This window comes from Triticum dicoccoides, chromosome 1B, assembly GCF_002162155.2.
Source record: "Triticum dicoccoides isolate Atlit2015 ecotype Zavitan chromosome 1B, WEW_v2.0, whole genome shotgun sequence".
NCBI classification, from domain to species: domain Eukaryota; kingdom Viridiplantae; phylum Streptophyta; class Magnoliopsida; order Poales; family Poaceae; genus Triticum; species Triticum dicoccoides.
Window position 1 is genome coordinate 63,942,038 of NC_041381.1, and position 7,854 is coordinate 63,949,891.

Here is a 7,854-nt window from a genome sequence, read left to right on the forward strand (position 1 = left end):
CAGAGTGTGAAGCCCAACCAAAAGGATTTAACATGGTAACTACAGTTTCACCAAAATATCTTCATGAAGAACACGTGTAATTTCAAATATCCACAAGAATCTATCGGAGGCAAGCCATGTATGGTGTGACAGTAAGGAACATCTCCAACTCAATTAGTTCTTGAAATAAAATTAGGCAGCAGTTCTGAAGAACATACTGCCAGTAGGGAAGTTCATTCAAAAAATTCAGCCACCTCAGGAGTATAAAGGTAACAGATGGCGACAATCCAAAAGGCCATGTAACACAAGAAAGGGGTCTACTCCAGGACGCGGAGGAATTGATCACGAGCACACAGGCGCTCGGTATCTGTCCCGCCGAATATGTCGTTGTGATTCGTTTTGTGAGGCAGACGTGACCGGTGATGGGCCCAAGAGACAACGTGGAATGTGATAGGAAAAGGAGAAATTCTCCTGGAGGGTGGACCTGATCTGCGCGGCTAGTCGAGGCCGTCGCGACTGGACTTCAGAGCCGTGGCTCAAGACGTCTTTTTTTTTTGAGGGAACGGCTCAAGACGTCAACGTATTTCTGATCCGTGGGATCAATCCTAGTAACGACGTCATTGCGGTGTAGTAAATGCAAAAATGGGTAGGTGGGGCAAGTTGTGTCCTACCTCCCCTGGTCGTTGGTCTGCTGAGCGGCTCGGCGGCGGCGGCTCCATCCCTTAGGGGTCCGGTGTCCCGGCTCCGGCGGCCATGTAGTTTCTGATGCAGCCCGTCAACAGGTGATAATCTTGCCACCCACGCCCCCGTGTCAGCTTAGTTGGCCCGTAGTTTGATTTGGTTTCTAGTTCGCCCCAGGATCTAACTTTCGCTGCCGTCGGTGTGTTTGTCCAGTAGAACGCTGATAGAAGAAGTGAATGACAGCGACATACCGATGCAGCCTCTTCGCTATCCCGTTCTGTCGATGCTGGCCAAGTGCTTCGAGTGCGGATGCACTAATCTGCTCGGCGAGGGCTGTAGCAACAGGCGAGGATGCAGACCAGCCACAAGCATCTGAACACTCAATAGAGCAGGTTGATCCACCGGCTACAGGGTGGACACGAAGGTATGATTGCCTACCACTCACTCTACGAATTAGCTAAAGATTTTAGATTACTACAACCGTTGATACTTGATTCAGCACCCGGATGCTGGTTGTTCCTGTATGGAGTGAATGATTGGGCATGGTTGCCTTCAGTAAACCATTTGTGTATACTAGTTCAGAGAAGTTGGACAAATAAGGTAGATAGAGTTTTATGTAATCAAGCAACCGCATTATATAAAATGAAAGTGTGGAATGATTAACTGATGCGCAAGATATGTTATGGGGGAAATACATTTGTAAGATGTGTGAAAAAAAGATGCTGGCATTCTGTTAGAGTAGACTGCCCTTTGTTTTAGAATTTTCTGAATGTAAATGTAATGCACAATTGTGTGGATGCATAAATTCAGGGTCAGGATTGGTGCTGCTGCTCCAGGGCGTGCCCCCAACCCGGATAGGATGACAGCGCTAGAGCAGCCGGTCCGCGTGTTTGCGGAGGCACCCGGTGAGAATGTCATTGTGCCAAAGATAGGGATCAGCTTCGACACACTTGGCGAGGCATATGATTTTTACAGTTTGTATTCCTGGGAGAAAGGATTCGGCATTAGATATGGGAAGAGCGGACTAAATGTCAACAGGATGACATGCATGCAGGAGATAATCTACGGTTGTGCGGTATGATTTCCTTTGCTCAGGGGGGTTGGGGGTTGGGGGCTTGATGCTCAATGATTCTCCATTATTGTGTGCAGTGTTTCAAAATCTAGGTGCTAAGGATCAACAATTCAGGTACAGAGTAGAGGACGACAAAGAGGGGAGGATTAGTAATCTGATGTGGGCTAATGGAAACAGCAGACTGCAGTACACTTTCTTCGGAGACGTAGTGACATTTGATAAAACGTACAGGACCAACCTGTATCACATGCCATTCGGGCTTTTTATTGGAGTTAACAACCACTTCCAGAGCATTATACTTGCCGGCGTATTGGTGAGGGATGAGAAGGTCGAAACATTCGAATGGTTTTTTTTAGAATTTGTCAGAATGATGGGTGGCAATGCACTGCAAACTATTCTCACAGGTAAAAACTATATTATTAGTACTAGTTGACGAGTTTGATAAAGATTGGCTAACAGATATATGACACCTCTGTCTTGCAGACCAGAACCGTGCCATTGAGGTTGCTATAAAGAATGTGATGCCGAGGACAGCACACCGGTGGTGCAAGTGGCACATACTGAAGAAGGCCAAGGAGTCGTTGGGTCGATTGTACTCAATGAAGAGTGATTTCCAAGCAGAATTTCACAAGGTTATTAATCACATGTTGACGATGACGAGTTTGAAAAAGCCTGGAAGTTCCTAATCGATAAATATAACCTGAAGTTACACGAGTACATGACACAGCTGTATGAGATGCGGCACAAATGGGCAAAGCCTTACTTCAGAGGTGTGTTCTGTGCTAAAATGACTAGTACTCAGCGGAGTGAAAGCGCAAACAATATGTTGAAGAACTATATATCACCGGGATGCCCAATGCATTTGTTTGTGAGGAAATACATGGTCTTGCAGTTTGACAGGGAAGCGGAGGAAAATTATGAGGAGAAATGGACAAGAAATGTATGATGTTGTTACATCTAGAATACATTTTGACAGTTCATTTAGCTGGTTCATTCTTCTTGACAGGTCTGACATACATTTGTTTTTGCAGGGGACGCCACTGTTTCGAGCAAACATGGTTACAGAAAGGCATGCTGGCAAGAAATACACTAGAGCGATGTTCGAGCAATTTGGGCATATAATACACGAATGTGGTGCTTACCAGGTGGAAGATAATGAGAAAGGGAAAACATATGTTGCAATACATACCGATGCAGCTCGGAGAGAGAAGTGGTGCAGAATATCATATAAAGTGACCGTGCTGGACGGTGGAGAGGAATTTGACTGTGAATGCGGCCAATTCACTCACATGGGCTGCTATGCAGCCATGTCCTGAAGGTAATCACATTTGCCCCATTGAATCAGCAATAGAAATAATAGATTAAAGTAGAGTAGATTTTGTTTTCCAATCATTTAGAAAGAGAACGATTTTTTATTATGTAGGTTCTAGACATCATCCATATAACAGAAATACCAAAGAAACACATAGTGAAAAGGTGGACAAGAGACGCCCGTGACATCGTGCCTCCACATCTTAGCCAATACCAGAAGGATAATGCTAGCAACAACAACCCATTCAGTTACATGCATTTCAACATGTACATGCAAGTGATCGAGCTTGTACGAATGGGGGATTCAAGTGTACAAGCATATGAATGCCTGGTTGCCTTGTTCAAGCATTGTGCTGAAGAAATAAAGCCATACACAGATATTAGAGATGGTGTGGGCCTGGAGGACCGAATGGCTGGAAATGATGTTGTTGTAAACCAAGATCGCCCTCCCCCCTCCTCTGGCGCCCCCGCGGGCGGCAGGGGAGGAACCCTAGCCGCCGGCGCCTCTCCTCTCTCCCTCCCCTCTCCCCCCTCCCGCTGCCGCCAAAGGGCGCGCCCGGGCGAAGCCCGGCCGGCGGCGGCGGCGGGGGGGACTCTCACCCCCTTGTGCGGCTGGGGCTGGCGCGGGCCGGCGTGGTCGGACCAGGGCGTTGCGGAGAGCAGGACGCGGCGGCTCTGCGGGTGGCGCGGGGTTCTCCGGCGGGCGTGGTGGGCTGCGATGAGGCAGGCCGTGCCCGGGGTCTGAATGCAGCGCCTCGGCCGGATCTGGCCCTGTGGCGGCGAGGGCCGCGGGCGACGCTGTGGGCGGGCGGCCACCTCTGCCGGGTCCTTCCTGCCTGGTGGAGGTGGGAGCTGGTGGTGCGTGCTGGTGGTCGCGGACGGCGGCTGCGACTTTGGCCACGGATCGGCTAGATCTGACTTCTCAGCGATGCGGGCCTCGGAAGGCTTGGGCTGCGGGCGGCCGCCTCGACCGGGGCCATGTTGGCTGGTTGGGGTGGCGGCGCAGTAGCGGCGGTTTGGCCCCCCTCTCCTGATGCTTGGGGTGCTTGGAGCTGTGATCGGAGGCGCGGCCAGAGGGTGGAGCATGGTGGCTCAACGCTTCTCGCCTTTGGCTGGCCACGGTGGTTGGGGCGCTCCGGTGGTTGGCAGGGGTGCCTCCGGGTTTTTGCTGTTGCCAGGGGTGGCGACGGTGGCTCGACCCCGGTTCGAGAAATGGCGAGGTGGCTGCGGCATGCCCGGCAGCCGCCAGTGGCTTTCCCCTGTCCTGTTTTTGCCGGCTGGGTCCCATTCTCGCCCAAAGGGCTCGCCTTTCTGACAGCAGCGTCTGGTGATCCGTGTGGAAGGAGGTGGGGTGGTCTTGGATGCCAGGGCGGCGGCTCTGGTGGTGGAAGCCCGGTGCTCGCGGGCGGAGGCCGTGGCTCAGGTGCTGCCCGGTGGCCATGGCCATGTGGGCGGCGTGGTGGCCTGGGGGATGACGATCGGTGGTGGTGGTGCGGCTTCCGTACCTTTGCTAGGGGCAGTGAGCGTGTACCGGGGTGAAAACCTTCTCTGTCTTTGGGCAGTCCGGTGGCGGCGAGTTCGTCCCCTTCTTGAAGGCGCCGTCGCGGTCCTCATTGCCCGTCGTGTTGCTCCAGGGGAAACCCTGACCCTCGGTTCGGGCGGTGGCGGCACTCTAGTGTCGTAACCTTCCTGAAGGCGCCGCCTTGGAGCTCATGGTTCATCTTCTGCAGCTACATCTCTTCGCAGTGGCATGTTCACGGTTGAGGATCTCGGTAGCTCTTGTAGTGGCTAGGTGTGGTGTTGCTGCGTCTAGCGCCTATGTATCTAGTCTTGGGTGTGTGCGTGAGTTGTGGTGACGTGTGCTTGTATCAGATTGTGGTTGTTGGTGCTTTATATATAAAGCAGGGCGAAAGCCTTTTTCGGTAAACCAAGATCAAACTGAAGGTGAGCAAATGGGAGTTGATGTTAGGAGGACTAGAGCGACGGTCAATGATGATACCGACTCAAGAAATGAATCAGGTAATATGCTGGCAGGGTTATTGCCTCCTGCCAAGAGGAAGGAAATGGGTAGGCCTACAACAAGCCGAGAGAAAGCACCATACGAAGGTCTCAGTAAGAGAACAAGATTTTGTATGGTATGTAGACCGGAGGGGCATAAGCGAACAACCTATCCAGATAGGGGGGACGTGCCAAAACAGCCACAGAGGTCTGGCAGATGCAAGAATTGTGGTGTTGAAGGGCATCGTAGGAATAACTGCCATAAAGCGGCGGAGCTCCGGCTGAAGAACTGACCGTATGAGTCGTCGTGTAATGTTGAGCTATATGGATTACTGTGTTCTTATGTACCCAGAATTGTGTTATTGAACTTGTCTGAAGAATAACTGCGGCTTCCTATGCCTCTGTGTATGTGTATCGTGGCTGAAAAACTGACCGTATGAGTCGTCGTGTAATGTTGAGCTATATGGATTACTGTGTTCTTATGTACCCAGAATTGTGTTATTGAACTTGTCTGAAGAATAACTGCGGCTTCCTATGCCTCTGTGTATGTGTATCGTGGCTGAAAAACTGACCGTATGAGTCGTCGTGTAATGTTGAGCTATATGGATTACTGTGTTCTTATGTACCCAGATCGAGCAATCCAGGAGTAGACCTGCCCGTCGCAATGTGTACAAGGTATCAGCGACAAGATCTCATCCTGGCCTGCCGATGACGATGATGCGTACATAGTTGAGGAGGAGCTGGTAATGGCAACGGCTCGGCTACGACTGCATACAACCAGAGATCTGCGTGAGGAATCCACCATTGGGCTGGAGCTGAGCTGATTAAGTAGATGAGAACCGTGCCGCGGAAGACTGCTGGATCGCTCCAACGGAGGATGCATTAAATGAAAGCAGGTGCCACCGTCAGTGCAGAATCTTGTTCGGGACGGCTCATATGGTGGCCAAATTCCTGATCCGCGAACCCGAATTTCTGTTCCGTGGCTGGCCTGGGTAACGGCGTATCCATGAATGGATCAGATAAGTGGGCCATGGGCCATTATAAAACTTCTGCACTGTGAATTCCAGGTGGAAATAGCCACCCACCCGCGCCCACCACAAGATATGCATGTGGTACAGATAACGAGACCACTGCAGCTCGTGAGCACATTAGCACTTTCGAGACTAGAGTAGCACATCTCACCCCCGCAGGTGCATGCCGTCTCCCACCGTTGTCTTCAGGATGAGGCGCTCCATTGCTATCTTTGCCGACCGAGCCGCCATCTCCTCCTCCAGAGCGTGCGGTTGGCGGGCCATCACCGTCGGAGCTGCCACGAGCAGCTGCATGACCACCAATGCGGCCACCTTCTTCCTGGCGCTCCCATGTTTATGTTTTCCTTGCAGTCTACACGTTGGTTAATCCCAGCTGCCCTATTTATAGGCATTATTATAGGGAATTGTTATTCCTGCTAGCAGACATAAACAACGGTGCTAGATTGCTACTAGCAGACATAAACTTCGATGAATAATTAATAAAATAACTGCATGCATCGTCCAGATGCAGAGGCCGGGGTATATCCTTCTTTTAAAAAAATGCATTCCAAAGACAGACATACCCGTCGGTGCTATGTATTCCAGAGACGGACATAAACGATGATGCTAGATTGTTGGCGATGAGCTGTCATGACAGGCCTCTCATTTCCCAAAACATTAAAAAAACGTAGAAACGTGTAACACGACTAGTACTCACCAAGAGACGAGATATATATTTGTAAAAGGAAGATGAATCATGGAGAGATAATTCAGCTCATCCCAGCTACCCTATTTGTAGGCAGTATATATAGGGAATAGCTATTCCTGCTAGCAGAGATAAAAGACGGTGTTAGATTGCTGCTTTTTTTTTTCGAAAGGGGGACTTCCCGGCCTCTGCATCAGAACGATGCATACAACCATCTTTATAGATAAATAAAGAGGTTCAACAAGGTCTAACAGTCCGTAATAAAAGTAAGGACAAGCTCACAGAGAGCCACAACGCCAAAAACAAAAGCCAAGAGGCCACAACCGGCTAGCATAACAAAGATAGGTAAACTAATCGCCTATCCTATTACATGACCGCCATCCAAACCGGTTGAAGATATCCCGTGCTACCATCTCTCACCGGATAGATCCAGTAACCAAACGCCCCCTGGCCTCCGTCAGAGTGAGTAACGACCACATACGGATCAGCGCAGTGGCTCGGAAAATAACCTGCAAAAAATGAATAGTTGTTGTTCTGTTAGTTTCAAATTGCCCACAACAAAGCACATACTCCCACTACTGGAATCTGGCATTTTGCCGTCTGTCTCCTCTTTGTCGTCCGCCAGGAGACGGCAAAGAGGCTCTTTGCCGTCTGCTTCCACAAAGCGAACGACAAAGAACAGGCTGATGGCAAAAAGGATATTTGCCGTCAGCTGCTTTGCTGACGGCAAAGAGCTAGAAGGCAGATGACAAAGAGCCAGGTGGGCCCCACAGGGCACGGCGTGGCTAGGTCAGCCTATTTGCCGTCAGCCTAATCTTTGCCGTCTGCCTACCAGACCTTTGTCGTCCGCTGGCGGACGACAAAGAAAGGGCCCAGCTAACGGCCGTCTCCCCCTTCTCCTATGCGCGCTCTTTGCCGTCCACTAGCAAACGGCAAAGAACGTGCCCCCACTAATTAGTAACGGCCGCCCCACCCCACTGCTCTCTCCACTCTCTCTCACCCCCTCTTCACCCCGCGCCCCCACTCACCTGCGCCTGCATCGCCGCCGTCGAGCACCGCCGCCGCCAGGACGCTGCCGCCGCCCCACCCCGCCGCAG

General features: G+C 51.1%; 1 pseudogene; it reads left to right on the plus strand.

The window, feature by feature from the left end:
- Nucleotides 1-1,456: 1,456 nt before the first annotated feature.
- LOC119350142 lies at nt 1,457-4,689 on the plus strand (annotated as a pseudogene).
- Nucleotides 4,690-7,854: the final 3,165 nt, after the last annotated feature.